The 16656-nt window shown below is 42.6% G+C and overlaps 1 protein-coding gene across 2 annotated transcripts in view; it reads right to left on the minus strand.

Moving 5' to 3' along the window:
• The window catches only part of DAB1 (DAB adaptor protein 1), a 208927-nt gene that overhangs the window by 140373 nt on the left and 51898 nt on the right, over window positions 1-16656 (minus strand). The window contains exon 1 of one of the 2 annotated variants that reach the window (XM_015636288.3): window positions 525-790. The exons of the other annotated variant lie outside the window; for it this stretch is intronic. The gene's annotated coding sequence lies outside the window, so the exon portion shown is untranslated. Of the gene's footprint in view, window positions 1-524; window positions 791-16656 lie in introns of those variants that run through there. 2 annotated transcript variants of the gene reach the window in all.

Raw genomic sequence — 16656 nt, forward strand, 5'->3', positions numbered from 1 at the left:
GGCCGGCTCCCAGCCCGGCAGCGGGGGGCGCTCCCCGCGGGAAGCGGGCACTACCGCGACCGATCGGCGCTTCCAGCTGCGGGGCGGCAGCGCCCGAGGCTCCCGAGAGCGGCGCATCCCAGGGACCCCCGGCACGGCGGGGGGAATCCCGCAGCCGCACCGCGTCTCTAGCTCCCTCCTCGATTTTTTTTTTTTTTTACTTGCCCCGCTGCGGAGGATGGCGGAAGCGCCCCCAGCCCTTTGCCCCAGAGCTCGGCTGGGTGTGGGGCAGCCTCGCACGGCGCTCCCCCCGCAGCCGGCAACTTCCCGCTACTCGCGGGGGATTCCAGCCCTTTCCCCGCCTCGGGGGGACGGGAGCGAGCGGGAGAGGGGAAGAACGGGAAAAAATAAACTTCCTTCGGAGAAAAGCTGCCCCTCCATGCTGCTGCGGGGAGAGGGTCCCCGCTGAGCCCCCAAACCCCGCGGCTGCCGCCGCGCCGCCCTCAGGACCGGCCGCGCAGCGGAGCAGGGACCGGCTCTCTCACCTGCCCCAGCGAGCCCTCTCCTCCTCGCATTCCTCTGCTCCCCATCGTGGGCGCAGCAGCTGCTGTTATTCCTTAGGATACACATGGCCCGTCCATGCTGGGAGAGCCGCCTTCCCGCGCCGCCTGCCCTCTCCGGCCCCGCCAGCGCGGCGCTGAGGCCAGAGGGAGGGGAAAAGGGAGGTGTGCGGTGGAGGAACGCTGCTGATGAGGGGTCGGTCTCCTCCTCCTCCTCCTCCTTCTCCTCCTCTCCCAGGGCTGGGGGTCTCAGCGCCGCTGTGCAGCTGGGCAGGGAGAGGGGGACGGGCGAGGAGGGGGCTGGCGGGGCCGTCCCCGCTCGGGGCGGGGGGGCTCGGCGCGTCCCGAGCCCGTCACCGCCTCCGGGGCAGCCCCCGTGTACGAGCGGAGCGGAGCGGAGCGGCTGGAGACCCCCGGCCCCGCCCGCAGCACCGCGCTCAAGCACGGCCAGCGGGGGAAATCGGTACCGGGGGCTCCAGGGGCTTCCCCGGAGCGCAGGGAGGGCGCTCAGCGGGTCAGTCTGGCCGGGGGTGGCCGCTGCCCACGCGTGGAGCCTGGACACGGCGCCGCCACAGCCACTCCCCCCTCACGGCCGCGGGGCTGGGGCTGGGGCCGGGCCGGGGCCCCCGCCGCCACCAGTGTGCTGCTTTTCTCATGGCTTCTCGCAGTCACCCATGAAAATTTAATGAGGCATTTAGGGCTGTTACCTTCAGAGTCAATGGAGGAAGCATATTTAGCCTAATGCACTCGCTGCCGAGCCAATAGGTCTGTTGCAGGCGGATCAGAAGTCATGGAGAGACTCTCCTTTCAACACAAAATTCACGACCCATTAAACTTATTCTGTGATAACAGCTTCTTTACAAACGGAGACCCATAGAAAACAGAGGCTGTCATGCACTTCCCGAAAGGATTTACATACAGAGAGAAGTACATTTGCCAGGTTATTGCCATTTCACCAGTATTATCTCCAATCAATGCATAAAAGCAGCGCTGCTCTCGCTAACCGAGGTAAATGACTAAAAGAAAAGCTTTTTGCAGCCTCTAGATAGATCTGATTCACCCCCCGGGGCTGAGTGGCCGCATCTCCCTGGGCTGCCAGGGAAGAGGGCTCAGACCATTACAGAGGATTGGATCTGATGAGGAATTACGAGCGAGATGTTCTGCAGGACACGCAGACACCCAGCTGCTGATGTGCGCTCCCCGGGATGACAGCCAGGCAGGGATCACCAGGATGCTCACAAGGTAGAAAGATGTCTACAGGTTATTTTACCTCCACCTGACAGGCAGGAGAGCTGAACCGATGTGGCAACACACTTAACAGGACAGGGAGCAGAGGGAAAGGCTGAGCGAGCAGATTGATTGAAAGTACATGCACAGATCTGGTAACATTCTCAAATATTATCAGTTTAATCTCCCTCAATTATTCTTTCTGCAGCACATTAGGTATTAAGCATTAAAGATAACGTCATGTAATAACCTTTACAACATAAAAAATTCAAAATTCAAGCCACATTTATAGAAGTAGTTGATGCAATGGAGCTTTTCACTATAGACCTGTTTTCTTCATTTCAATTTATTACAGAAATGAAAGGTCAGATTCTCAATTGAACCTACTTATTCTAATGTGAATTAAAAGAAGTACTCAACTTCATTGCAGCAAAATTTCCTATTGGTGAGAATTTCACCATATAGGAAGACAAAGAACTAAAGGAAAAAGAAAGTATTTTTTTTAAATTAGGAAATAATAGCATCCTTGATGAGACATGCTTGTCTATACATATTAGGTCAAATAAATATTAGTGATCCTTAGTTCCCAAAAGGCAAATTTTTTTTTTGTTGGGAAAACAGTAATTGAGCTGCTCTTACCCTTTGACCAATGTACAATAAAATGAAGTTGCATTTATTGTGTTGCTGATCTCACTGAGGTCCTGAAGTTTTACAGGAGGGGTGTGCTGGCAGCTGACTAAATAGAGAGGGAACTTTGATTAGTATAAAACTTCATTCCCATTCATTTCTGAAATGTATGGATGCAAGTCACACTTGCTAATAATACTTTTTAAATATAAAAGACTACTAGCTCACAGCTTGTAATATGAATGCAAATGAACTTGTAATTATACTATCCAATTTTCTACTAAAAAAAAAACAAACAAAAAACTATGAAAATAGAACAGACCTGAAGAGCAATATGCACTGCAGTTTTTCATTGTGTTCCTTCATTATGCAGGAGTTGCCATAAGCAATCTGCTTTGGTTTAATGTAAAATATTTTTTAGGCCATAACTTTGCAACACAAACTCTCACATGAGAACATATATTTGGTCACAGTTCTTTCTCTCTACTGAAAAACATGATCAAGAAGCAAAGGAGCAAGAAATTTGATGTGAAGACCGACAGCTTTCATTTGTGTTCATTTGTAAAGCTTAAACTCATCATTCCTACATTCTCCTTTCTGATGATGCATTATGCCATTATCAATTCTGTGACAAACCATTAAGAGTTACATATTAAGATCTGTAGGCCAAAAATGTCATTTCTGCTGAACAGCTTGAGGAGCTGAAGATCAAAACCTAAAAGTGTAGCTCTCAACTATTTTTGCAATAGTCACTTGTGCAGTTCTCAGTCACTTTCTACTTGCTAAAACAACTAAAGGGAAAGTAGGATTAGCTGAGCTCCTGAATAGATTTCTACTAACAGGACAATGATCAGAATCTGTTAAAGTCTTCCTGTACACATCAGTTGAGAGTAGGATGAATTCAATCTTACAACCAAGAGCATTGTACAAATTTTTAAAAGAATTGCCTCAAAACAACATTAAAATACCCACCACTGATACCTGTAGACCTGGATTCTAAGTACTTTGTTATACTACTCAATTTCAATAAGCACTGCAGTTGCTACTAAACCACTGCACCCTGCAGAGCAAAAATGTTTACCTGCAAATAGGAGATAATTTGCAGGATAATTGTTGACAGCGAATTCACTGATAATTCACGGTCAAGGTTTCTGACCTAGGAAAAGAGTAATCAAAAAACTTTCCAGTTTCACCTCAGAGACAAGTTAATCAGCATCAGTGCTGTCCAGCTGCAAGCCTGTGTGTTTCTGATATGAAATGCTAAGGCAGAATCCACACTGTAAAACCAGCATCATCCTGCAAAAATGACAAACCATTGGCCAAAAACCCTGTAGGGCTGTTAGTGCACACTGGCATTAATGAGAGCTGGACATTCCCTGATATGGAATATAGGCCTTACCTTCATTAAACTAATTAATGCATCTCAAGCTGTGCTGATTATAAAGGACTACCAAATAATGGTAGAGAGAAATTTTGAGGGATGTTTAAGAAGGAGTTTTTGTTGGTGCTTTGAAAGAATCTGGAAGGTGCACAATGTTACACTTTGCTGGATTCAAGTGGGATTTTGGGAGGGGGCATTCAATATCTGAAAAGAGAGCTTCTAATGGTAGAAAAGAGTTATTTCTACCATTAACATCTTACCAAAATACACAATGTGCAGACCCATCCCTTGCCAAGTGAGCTCTCAAGATGTCAGCCTTCTCACAAAACCCCTCTTCACATTTACTGATCTATATTGTAGCCCACAGCAGGATCATCTTGATCACTCTGGAGATCCTCTACATGAGTAGTTCCTCACACAATAGTGATTTCAGTTTAATAAGTTCCTCTAAGGCAATTGGGCACTGACTGAAAATAGTACCTGCTGCATTATCAGTAACTACAGTAGCCCATCTCTTACTGCTGTAGCCACACAGTGAGCTCCTTTAGCCATTCAGCAGGAGAACTAATCATGATTTGATTTCATCCTCAGTTTTCTCAAATGCAACAAAACTCTGCTCTCTTCCACTAAAGATCTATTGGGATACTTCCTCAGAGATACCCCAGGTGACTGAGTGGAATATGTTGCTGAACACTGCTATTGCCCACCAAAAAAAGATCTGTGTAGAAAAATTTTGATAGCTCTTCATGAAAAGTGGGAAGTCACTCTCCTGGCAGTGACATATCAGGAAGAGGTTATGATAATTCTTGCCCCTACAGTGCAGTCTGGTGGAGAATGCCCTATCCCAAAAAACATCACAGACATCTCTCAATTAAAAGCCAGAATATGGAAATACTAAAAATGGAATTAAGTCTTGGATGTTCCAGAGATTAGTCACTGGTTTCTGAAGGTAGACCCTCTACTGTATTGTGGTTTGGTTACAGGGGGAACCTTCCTTTCATGCATCTCAACAAAGATTGCAGAATCTTGTAGTTCCACATGCAAAAAGGGATTCAGGACCTTGTTTCAGATCTCAGCTTTGTCACTGACTAGTTTGTGATCTTGGATAAGTCAACCTATACTCATTTTATGCCCATCTCACATGTATGTCAGATGCCTCCTATTGGAATTTCTCCAGGAGTGCTTGGAAAGACCCCAGAGACAGTCAAGGACATACATAAACACTAATTATTGTTATATACATGGCCTTTCATTCCACTTTGAGTCCTGGGAGGAAAACTAGAAACAAGATCTTGTCATTCTATCTGGTAGCCCTTATTATTCTCCTTCACATATTCAAAATATTACCGAACTAACCCTGCTGCAAACACTTTCCTCAGCTGCAAATGAGCAGCTCTGACAAACAGTCCAAGATTACCCCTCCAAAATCAATTTATCTTCTAGTAGATGGCAGCAAGTAGATGCCTGTCCTGCCAAATAATGGAATTTGTCAAAGCACTGGAGATTATGAACCACATTATTTCCCAGATGCCCATGAAAGAGTCTGTGATTCTCCAAGAACAGCGATCAACTCCTTCACAAATCCAAACTGCTTCATATTTCAAATCCTTTTTGGCAAGGTGTATTTCCTTTCACAGCCAATTAACTGCAAACTAATTTAGAGAGGGTTTGCTTTTGCAAACACAAGTGTCAGGTTCCAACAGAGAACATGTTGCTAAGAGCATGATAGAGGCACACAGTTCTGAGTTCTGGTGTTCTCTCATTCCCCCCAGACACCACTGATGATCCACACACAGCCATCCTGGAATTTAATAAACTCTTTTCTAGGAGGACTTCATGGGTGAATTTGCAGCATCCCTTACATCTTGAAAGCCCATGTGGTTCTGTATTACTTTGCCTAGTTATCTCCTTCACAGAGAATTCCAAAATTTGGCTTTACTCTGGATTAGAAAATAAAAGGGGGTTTGAAAACTTTAAGCTCAACACTTATTCAATAAAACAAACTTTCTATAACTCGTTCCTAAGATTTTGTCTACTTTAACAAGCAGCCAACACATTTAAGCTCTTTGATTTGGACAATACTGCAGCTTCTTTTTACTAAGTACATATTTATCTTCATTATTTATTAATTTTTGGATCTAGCTTTACAAATGAAAATTTCAGTCTCAGAGGTTCCTAAAGATCTTGGCTGTTGTCCTATTCCATGATTATGACAGCAAAAAGATCCACATGCTATTGTAAGAATCATTTTTTTGTTAAAAAGAGACAGATGAACACGATACTTAGAGCTGCATTCCCCTCAATTTCTGCCAAAATAACAGGTATTCAGGAGACACCAATTGTGTGTAGTGAATGTCCTCAACAAGTAAGGTTGTTTTTCATTTCCTCTTGTGTCACATTACATTTTCCTCTTTATATTTCCTTTTAAATATTTAGACAGAGCAGAGAGTTTTAAACGTGTCATTGACACAAATAAATGTTTAGGCAGTCAGTCTACCTTGGGTTCAGTTCTTGTCAGATCTGATAAGTTAAATATCACTGGATCTGGCCAATAATTGGATGGAAGACCTCTGAGGAAAGCTCAAGTGGTGAAGCAAGTGCCTCTGGTTACTCAGCAGGTGTTTTTTTAACCTCAGACTCATCCTGAAATATGCCCTCAGCATGGTATTATAAGCACTAGCTGAAAAAGGCATTTTCAAGTAAGATTTAATGTGTTATTTCTGTTAGGCACTAGAAAGGATTCCTGACACCTTCTTTGAAAGTTGCTTAGCCCACTTTGGAGTTAGTTGAGCCCACTGCTACATAAAGCTACATCTGAAAGTATGAAATCAATTTTTCATCATTTTCCTTTTAATAATAATACATTTTTTAAACCTCTTGTTTAAATAGTGACTTGTACATTTCTTTGCCTTTAATACTTCATTCCTGACCTTTTCCTTTACCCTCTCATTATGTCTCTGAGTCCAGCTCATGGACATCCCTGCCCATGGCAGAGGAGTTGGAATGAGGTGATCTTTAAGGTCCCTTCTAAGCCAAACCATTCTCTGGATACCACAGCATTTTTTCCATTTCAGAACCAACATCAGCATCCAAGGATGGATATAATCCCTCTTTAACTGCTGCTGATTATTGACTCTTTTGCCACTGCTTCTTGATGGCTTTATGAGAGCACATGGTGACAGGGTGAGGAGGAATGGCTTCAAACTACAGGGTTAGACTGTATATCAGGAAAAAATCCTTTCCTGTGAGGGTGGGGAGGTCCTGGCACAGAGAAGCTGTGGCTGCTCCATCCCTGGAAGTGTCCAAGGCCAGGTTGGACAAGGCTTGGAGCAACCTGGGATAGCGGAAGGTGTCCTTGCCATGGCCAGGGGTTTGGAACTGGAAATAATCTTTAAAATCCCTCCCAACCAAAACCCTTCCCTGGTTCTATGACAAAGTGGAACTGATGCTGACAGGACCACTCCACCCTTCAGGCTGTGGGATACATTTGGAGCAAGGACTGAGGAATTCTGTGGGCCTGCTTCACTTGCTGATGAACTCAGGATCTCCCTTCATGTGGCTCAACAGTAACAAGTGCCAGTTCCAACACAAGATCTCAGCGCTTCTGGGACCCCTGAAAAGCACCACAAAATCAATATCCAGGTAAAACCACTCCTGGGATGTCAATTTTCCCCTTGTCCAGCACAGAGGCTGGACCCTGGAGCTCCCAATCCCCAGACACTCCACTCAGTGAGGCTCTGCACAAGTCTGGAAGCCTCAGCTCCAGGCAGCATGCCAGAGTTCAGCCAAACATATTTGCCTAAGTTGATATTTCTGTAATACATTTCAAAACATGACAAATCATTACTTTCTGATGTTTGCTATTCATTTTTTTTTTCTCTCTTTACGCTTTCCAGGCAGGAATGGAAATTGGAAGTGCCACCATAGCAACTCAATGCAATAATATAAATCTTCAAATAACAATTTAAATGAAGGCTGCTTGAAGTATTTTTGTTTTGTAATAAATTTATAGGTGTCAACTAGATCAGGACTTCCTTTCTAAAGGGGTTTTGCTGTTTATCTAAAAAGAAAATCCTTCACTTGAAAGAGTTTATAACGTTAGCCTGAGACAAAACATTGAGGTTTAAAAGAATATCTCAAATACATTCTATTTATTTATATTAGAAAACCACTCACTGGCACTCACTGGAGTTTAGGTTCCTAAATGTCTACGTCTTTTTTCATTCCTGGCATTTTTATTCACATTTAATAAGAAATTATGACAGAACCGAGACAGAATCTATACAACCTGGTTATGGAGTCCTCATCCACTGCCACAAAACCAGGATAATTTCAAAGATCTTTAACAAATGGGATTTTTAAAAGACTGGCAGTTGTCATAAGCTTAAGGTCCAGCTTGAGACTACACAGCATATACACAGAAGAGATTATAGTTTTTCACATATGTGGTTCCTGTGGCCAAAGTGATATTTCTCCAAATCAGGATAATACTCAACAAATTGGGGAATACAGTGGTGCCCAACATGAGGTCCAAATTCCAGTTTTAGATGCTAAACACACACCATGGCAACATTTGAAAGGCTTTCACCTGTGTTGGGCATTAAAGACTGAATTTCTGTGCCAATCTCTAACAAAACTGCCCAAACCAGCAGCATCAGGATCCAGAGAAGTTGCATGGAATCAAGGTTACACACAGAATAAAAAGAAATCTGAGGTACTGTTAAGCCAAGTAACTCCTTCCTTTCTGATTCCTTCATTTCTCATCAGCATCCACCAAAGCATATCTCCTTACAATGAGCTTCTTTCCTCAACATAAAACTAAAATTTGAAGAAGAGCACCAAGGTGTTTGTCAGCTTTCAGAGCAGGGAAAATCCATATTGTTTAGAAAACAAAGCTTTTGATATTAAACATTTTCATTCAGGACTTAAATATATCCTAGACATGGTTTTTAGCAAGGAAAAAAGTCAAAATTTGATTAAATAGCTATTGAATTACAAAAGCCCTATAGCAGCCAACTAAATACCTTCTGCTGAAATCCAAGTGAAGGATTTCCAAGGACTGCTGAAGTCCTTGGGAGTGACAAATGTCAATAAACAACACGGCTCAGGAGTGGGTGGTAGGCAAGACTAGATCCATCTGGCCTGTTGATGAGGAAGGAGGAGAGCTGTAAAACGCATGGCTCCAGAATGTGGCCAGGAGCACATATGCCAGGATGAGAAAATGGGAATGTGCAGCAGCTCCCCCAGCCTCGTGCCCTCGTGGCAACCCCAAATCTGTGGGAACGTATGCTCCAGCCCTGTCTGGTGCTGTCCATATTTGTGCTCGGGACACAATCCCCCTGCATCCAACTGGGATGGGAGAATGTGCAAACCATGGGAAAATCTGCTGAAATTAAACAGAAGTTGCTGACATTTGTAGCCAGGTAGCCATAAACCCACCCTCCCACTTTTGCTGCTCTGGGAATATCCTCCTTTCCTGGTCCCCAGAGGGTTTTGCAGTCTGCCTGATGCACCTTCTCCCTGGGAACTGAATCCTCCCTCTACAGAGCGCTGATCTGCTGCACCTCCCGAAGCTGAGCTGGGGAAGCGTGGCTTTTATATGTGTTTTGATGAGCCATCAACTATTTTAGATACTATTCATGCTCACCAACAGATTCTGAAATGAAACAAAATCTGCCTCTCATCACATGCACAACAGGATATAACAGATGTCACAGAGAAACCAAGTAATAGCAGTTTTCATGGTTGGATCCAACAATTACTTCTGCGCTCCACTCTGCGGCCTCTGCCATAAAGCCCAAAAAAATGAGACACCTGCCCCCAGGAATCCAGTGTAAACTTATATAAACAAAGTCTGGCAAGGCCCAAGCCAGAAAAGCATCCAGATACACATTTTTCACAGTAAAACACACCCAAGAGTTAGGTTATACCTAATCTTGAATGCACTGTGTCGCGTTGGAGCTAAGAAGGATGTACACTGCTGGAGAAAGGACAAAAGTGATGTCTCTTCTGGGGAGAGCTAAGAATATCGTGCTCATGTTTGCACTACAGTCTCACTCTCTTCAGTAATGTTTGCTGTCAGGAGTGGTGTCCTCTTGGGAATTCCACCACTGACCACTTGCAGCCACTGTGAATACACTGTAACCCCAACCTTTTACAAAGCAGCTTTTGGCAGCTCCTTGCCAAACCCCCTCCAGCTGAAAAGCCCAATGAAGCTCCTTTACTTCGGCTCATTGCACAGGAGTTGTACATGGCTTTTCTGTCCCTGTGTAATTTTCTCTTGCAATGTGTACTCAAGGTTAAAATGCTGTCCTTTCTCCTTGGTGAGATCTGTCACCGAACTATCAAAGTGTGCATGTTAGAGAGCCTGCCAAGTGGAGGGCTGAGTGATGCAAAGACAGACCTTTGATGCACATTGTGACCTTAGTGCATTCCCTTTAAACTAAAAACAAAAAAAAAAAAGGGAAAAGAGCCTCTTCTGTTTCCCATTTGGGGGCAGAAGGACATTAAGGAGCACTTTGGGTGCAGTAGCCCTCACATTTATTGCAATTATTACAGCACTGAGAGGCTCCAGGCAAGACCACAATCCCTTTATGATGAGTGGTGTAAGACAGAAAGCAAGGGAGAAGCCTTATCTCAGAAATACATAAACTAAACACAGCTAAAAAGGCGACTAAGGAAAAAAAATTCTCCCCCATTTCCATCATAAGGAATAGGCATAAATGAGCTTTTCTCCAAAATCCCAGTGACATGTGTGACAGAGTCAGGGTGAAGGAGCCAGGTCTCTGCTAGGCTGACACTTCCATTTCCCAAAGACACACCTATGACAATTCCTCATCTCCCAGGTTCTGCAGCTCTTTCATACCCTGCATGGCCTTTGAGGATACTTTTAAAGCAGTAAATCAACATTTACAAAGCTAAATGCATACACAGGCTTTCTGGGGTCAATGGCATTGTGTTAGTTTGCATTTGCCACAGAACAAGGGCAGAGAAGAAAACCACAGGTTTTGGACAGCACCACTATTACCTGCAGGAAATGTTCAGGCCATGCATCTGGCACTATTTCCAACTCCTCTTTTCTCTCCATTTTGCATATCCAGCTGGGAATGTCCATTTTACTATCTGTTCACCTGGCCCAGTGTTTGAATACACATTGTGATTTAACCATCGCCACAAAAAAGAGCATTAAAGCTCAAACATGACTTAGAGCATGGATTAACAACAATCATACGGGAACCATCTCTTTTTAACTAAAAGGGAGTAGGATTAAATACAATTAAAAGCTCCCAATGATGTAATAAAGACAACTAAAAAAAAAAAAAAAATCAAGGCAAGCGGGCAAGAAGCAATCACTTTTCTGTCTAGAAACAGTAAAATAATGACAGTCTGATTGTTCATAGGGTCACCAAGGCCAAAATGTGCAGAATGACCTTCATTAAGTCATACTTTGTACTTCTGCTGGGGGACTGTTGCATCTGCTCCTTTCGATTTGGCTTGTCTGAGTAACAAAGCTCCCAGCGATCATCTAAACCTCATTTGGAGCACCTGTGAACAATTCATTATATTAATATAACAGCAGGGGAGGAGTGCAGATACTAATAAATAGGTTGTTGAGCAGCTTTTGCTGCCAAGGTTGCTTTACCCAGTGAGGAAATGTCCCCTCCACCCAAAAGCTGTGGAACTGCACTGAGACGCTGGGCTTGGTTGTACCACGACATGTACAACACACATCTGGTGCTAGAGAAGCATGTAAATTAATTTTGCCTTTCAAAACAGTTGATAAATGTGTGTCTAATACTTCTGAGGGACTGCAGCATGATTTGAAACAGTTTGTTCTCAGTTAACGTAGAACAAATGTTCTCTGGCTAAAGGTGGCTACGAAAGGCATTTGGTAACGATTTGTACCAGCTGGGCTTCTCATTACTTTGAATAGATTTGTGTAAATCAGCACATAAAAATAAGCAAGTGGTCAATGCCTTTAATTGCATTTGGATGTGCTGTAGTAATGGCAAATATCAGAACTTTTGCATTTTTCCTCGCGTTCTGCTGTTCTAGAAAATAGATTTATTTTTTTTATTTAAACAGAAAGAGCAGCAAAAAGATTTTGCTGTTAACATCTATTTAGTCTGGTTTCAACTTAGTCACATTTTGCAAATGTCAGTGGAAAGCAAAGGTCAAATGGGAAAAAAAACAGTATGCTATGGATCAGTACAATTACAGAGAGCAGAGGAGTAGCACAGGGTTATGGAATCAGCTTGGGAAGAAAACATATCTGCAGTGCTGGATAGACACAGGGCAAAATCCTGCCCAGGGACCAGCACAGATATCATCTTGAAGTAGTAGAAAAATATATTGCTTATGTAAGTGTATTTTAAGATATTTTCCCAAAGAAACAGAGAATGTCAGGTTTTCAATTCATTGCCTCTTTTTTTCTTTATATTTGGGCAGCTTTGGAACAGCCTTGGTTTGGACCAGTTTGCAGGCTGAGCATCCTCGTTGTGACCATCCCTGCAAGTGGAAGTTGTCTAACTCAGTATGCATTAAGTACCTAAAAACCTTTCTGTCCTTTCTATCTCTTTCTTCTATTGTCTTGTCACTGTTGTACTGCTGGGGATGAGAGTTGTCCAGAGGAGCTGTGGCTGTCCCTGAGTCCCTGGAAGTGTCCAAGGCCAGGTTGGACAAGGCTTGGAGCAGCCTGGAATAGTGGAAGGTGTCCCTGCCCATGGCAGGGGCCTGGAACTGGGTGAGCTTTAAAATCCCTCCCAATTCAGACCAGTCTGGGATTTTGTGATGATTCTAAAGCACACTTGAATCACTTGAAAGGAATGTGAGGTGAACAAGTATGAAGTATTCTGCCATTATAGATTTAGGAGAATGTTTGTAACTATTGTTCTGGAAAATACACAAAATCCTCACTGTGGTGTCTCCAGACTGGTTGAACTGAAACTGCCCCATTTTTCTCCCTTTACTAAAGAAGTGAAAATTAGAGAAGGAAGGATGCTACACATAGCAGCAACCAGGAGGGAGAACATTTTAAACACAGAATTTAATACAATCAATAGACTTTACATCAGTATTACAGAGTCAACAACATAACTCTTGTAACATCACAACCTCACATCTTCTATGTCACCACTGACATGCATTAAAGATTACTTCTTTCAGCCAATTTTCTCTTCATAGCACAATCTTTTTATCCTGTAAATACATTTGTTGGTTTCCTAACATCCAATTAAACTTGTAAAGAAAAGCCATAAAGATATCCAATTTATATATTTTAATTCCAATAAATTATTTTAAACTTAGCAGCCATGGAATATCTAGTATTACCTCTTTGCTGGCATTGATTTAGCAAAAATTGGTAATTGTCATGCTGCTTGTGGGGTATCAGACATAAACATTTTCACATTTACTATGAAATCCTCTCCAGCAACATGAAGGACAGACAAAACTGCTTTTATAGAAAACCAAGTTAATTTTTATCATTTTCTTCTGTGAGGGATGATAATTTCAAATCTTTGAGCTGAGAGGAATCACAGAGCACAAGCGAGCTGAGGGATTTTCAGTAATTGTATCTTTCACATTTATCTTCTGCATAGATAGCTATGAAATAAATACTGCATGTGAGCAAGTGTAAAAATGTACTTGAGGTACTTCTGTTAGATGGAATCTCACCCTCCTGAAATTGCCTTTCTCATGAAAGATGCCCAGTGACAACCAGCAGTTTAACCAGCTGGGGATATATACAGTCAGTTACCCCTCAGCCTTAAACTGTTATCTGCTTTGTCCCATAAAGCAAAATATATGAGGTACATGATCCAGTGTGGGGATAATGTACAATAAACATAACTTACACTGCAGGAAAATGAGTTCCTGTTGGACCATCTCACAACAGAATCAGCTGTGGAAGAATCCACCCAATCTGTCCAAAATGTTTTCTTGTTTTCATCCCTTTTCCCCATAAGCATAATTAAACCCAGTGGTTTTGGTCAGATAGCTCTGTGATAGCTTTTAAATTACTTACTCTAGTGGAGCCTGCCAAGACTTCTATTTTCTCTCCCTTTGAAAGTACAATGTGCATTATTTGCTGCAGTGGCAAGGCAGTACAATCATGCTGTTCTTTTCTCAGCCTTTCCCTCACAATTTTTACAGAGCATTCATTCACCACTGTCTTTTTAGGTTTCTTCTCAGAACAAGAAAAGCTATGATTGGTGAAGAGTGGAAGATATTCAAATGACTTTCAAAATTCATGAAGTTAAAAGCCATCAGGACTTCTGAATCATAGGTCCTAAATATGTTTACATTTTAACAGGGATTATTAACTTACATCTCGATTAGAAGATAAAAGGAAAAAAAATTCTTTATAGGACTTTTTATAGTTATTTATTTTCTCAATGAACACAGACACTGTCAAGTCTTAGCCATATTCTGGAGTTATGTAATTCTTTACATATTAATCATCACTTGAGATGCTCTGCATCCCATTAAAGCTGAAAGTATTTGGAAAGATTGTCCTCATGTCACTTGCATTCACCAATAATGACTATAAATTAAAAAATAGAAGTCCTGGGGTGACTTTCTTCATCTAAACTTGTTCTTGCATTGAGGAATTTTGGCTATGTAACCCACACACTGTGAAAAAGTACAGAAATTGTGGCTTTGAGACTCAGAGGCTCACTCTGAGTTTGTCCCAATAAATACTGAATAAAATAGCTCAGGAGACCTGTGCCCTGAGGAATTACCATCCAAATAGATGGGAACCTTTGGCTGGAAGGGAGCCTGGAAGAGGTATCTTGACAGCAGCAAGTGTATTTTTCTCATCTCTGACTTCTGAATGAAGAAAAAGAGCATTATGAGGTGATGAGATGAGAAGAAAAGGGGATGAGGGAGGGAAGCCTGGCAGGGAACAGCACAGAGAGGAAAGCACTTGAGTGGAAAAGCTGAAATGGGGATACAGTGCTGGAGGGACAGACAGACAGAGCCAGGACAGGTCCCCACCAGCTGCTGTGGGAGGGCAAACATCACCAGCTCCAGCAGCAGTTTTTGCACAGGCAGCTCTATGTACAACAAATTCATTATTGTTCTAAAAATCAAGCATATCAAACCTAGATTTTGGTTCTGACCACGGTCCTGATTTACATCACTCTTGAGTCTCTAAGCTCTGTGCTTTGTTAGCGTTATGCAGACTTTATTTGAAGAGCACAAAAAAACCCCAAAAAGCAAAAAAAACCAAACAAAAACAAAAAAAAAACCAAACAAAAACAAAAAAACAAACAAAAACAAAAAGCCCAAACAAACAAACAAAAAAGGTCACTATAGGAAATTGGAAGAATTTGGCCATAAATGGGTCTGGAGGAAAAGTAACTCCCCCAAGGTTTCCCAAGCTTCTCCTTATTGTCATAAGTTCACTGCAAACACTCTCTGAAATTTCATCTATTCTCATTGACCATTTCCCTCTGGCTTTCTTGTGTTGTGTTTATTTTTATTATTTCTTAATTAGATTACAAACACTTGCTACAGAAACTGTAAAACACTGCCTCTGGTTCCTGGTAACAGTACATTTTAAATGTATATTAACTCAATGTTTTAATTTTGGGCTGAATGCAAATTAAATTAATCTTTCAACACAAACAGTAACTTGTCATTTTCCTCAGTGCTTTGTCTCATGCAAAATTTGTTCAACGTTTAAAAAGCCATTTTTAAACAAAATTGGTCAATGACTTCAGAACAAGCTTTGTTGTCTCGTGTTATTCCAGGCCTGTAGTTGGTGGAGGGATGTCATCATGACAGTTTTATCATTTTCCAGTCACTGCTCTTGCTACAACCTCACATAAAGTCGTGCAAGCAGTTGGAAAGAATATTTTACCTTTGTGGTGTGCCACTCCCTCACTGCTGGCTGGGATCACTGTCTCCTCATCAAGGTACTGCCGAACATATTTACTGATTTCCCTTCCTTAAAAAGCTTTAAGCACAAAACTTTGTTTCCTAACAAAGAGCTGTGGGGTGACTAGTTTGTGCAATTAATTCTGGGGGAGGAGGGAGGCAAGCACAGGGATGTTGCTCTCCTGTTATTTGGGCAGTGACCTCTCTGTGCTCAGCGAGGTGTCCCTGATCCCCCTGGGACTCTGCACTTCACAGTCCTGGAAAAGGGCAATCAGTGCCAATTGCTCATTAACCTTCCCCACCTCTGGAAATCCACTGGCAGTGAAAACATCTTTATGAGAGCAGAGCCAGGGAAATGGAGCTGGAAGGGAGTGGTGGGAAGGGTCACACATCTTCATCATCAAGAAACGAAATGAAAGGAAGGGTGGATGTTACAGGATTTTGGTTTCTAATAGCATCGCAAAAATAACGTGTTCAGCACAAAAATAACACGTTTTCCACAGGAACTCTTTACCCTTAAGACCAGAGTCCCTTTCTCCTGACAGTTAAATTATGGTGACATTTTTCTTTCTTATCTTTTATTTTAAGCCATTAGTTGTTTGCTTTTCAGGATAGCTCTGAACTATTTCAGCCAGCACTGCCTGGAAAGGTTTGCTGTGACATCTGATACTCGGTGTCAGCTCTGTGGGGAGAGCACAGAAGCAACCAGTTTTTCTCAGAGGTTTTCTATGTCCTGAGTCCTTAAAAATAATGTTAACTGTGAAGCTTAAATCAGCACTGTCGGGGGCACCCAGTGTTCCTCCTAACAGAGCAGCCCAAGGCTGCCAGAGGTATTACACTGCTCTATTGAAGCCTGCTGTGAGGTGGAAATACTGCCCTGGAGTTCATGACTTTGTAGCTGTAAAAAAAAAGATATCACTATCAGATCTTATTATACCACCTCATGCACAGCTCAGTGGAAAGGGAGAATCCAATACAGGGCTCTGTGGACCAAGAAAT

Source organism: Parus major, chromosome 8 (genome assembly GCF_001522545.3).
Source record: "Parus major isolate Abel chromosome 8, Parus_major1.1, whole genome shotgun sequence".
In the NCBI taxonomy this organism is placed as follows: Eukaryota; Metazoa; Chordata; class Aves; order Passeriformes; family Paridae; genus Parus; species Parus major.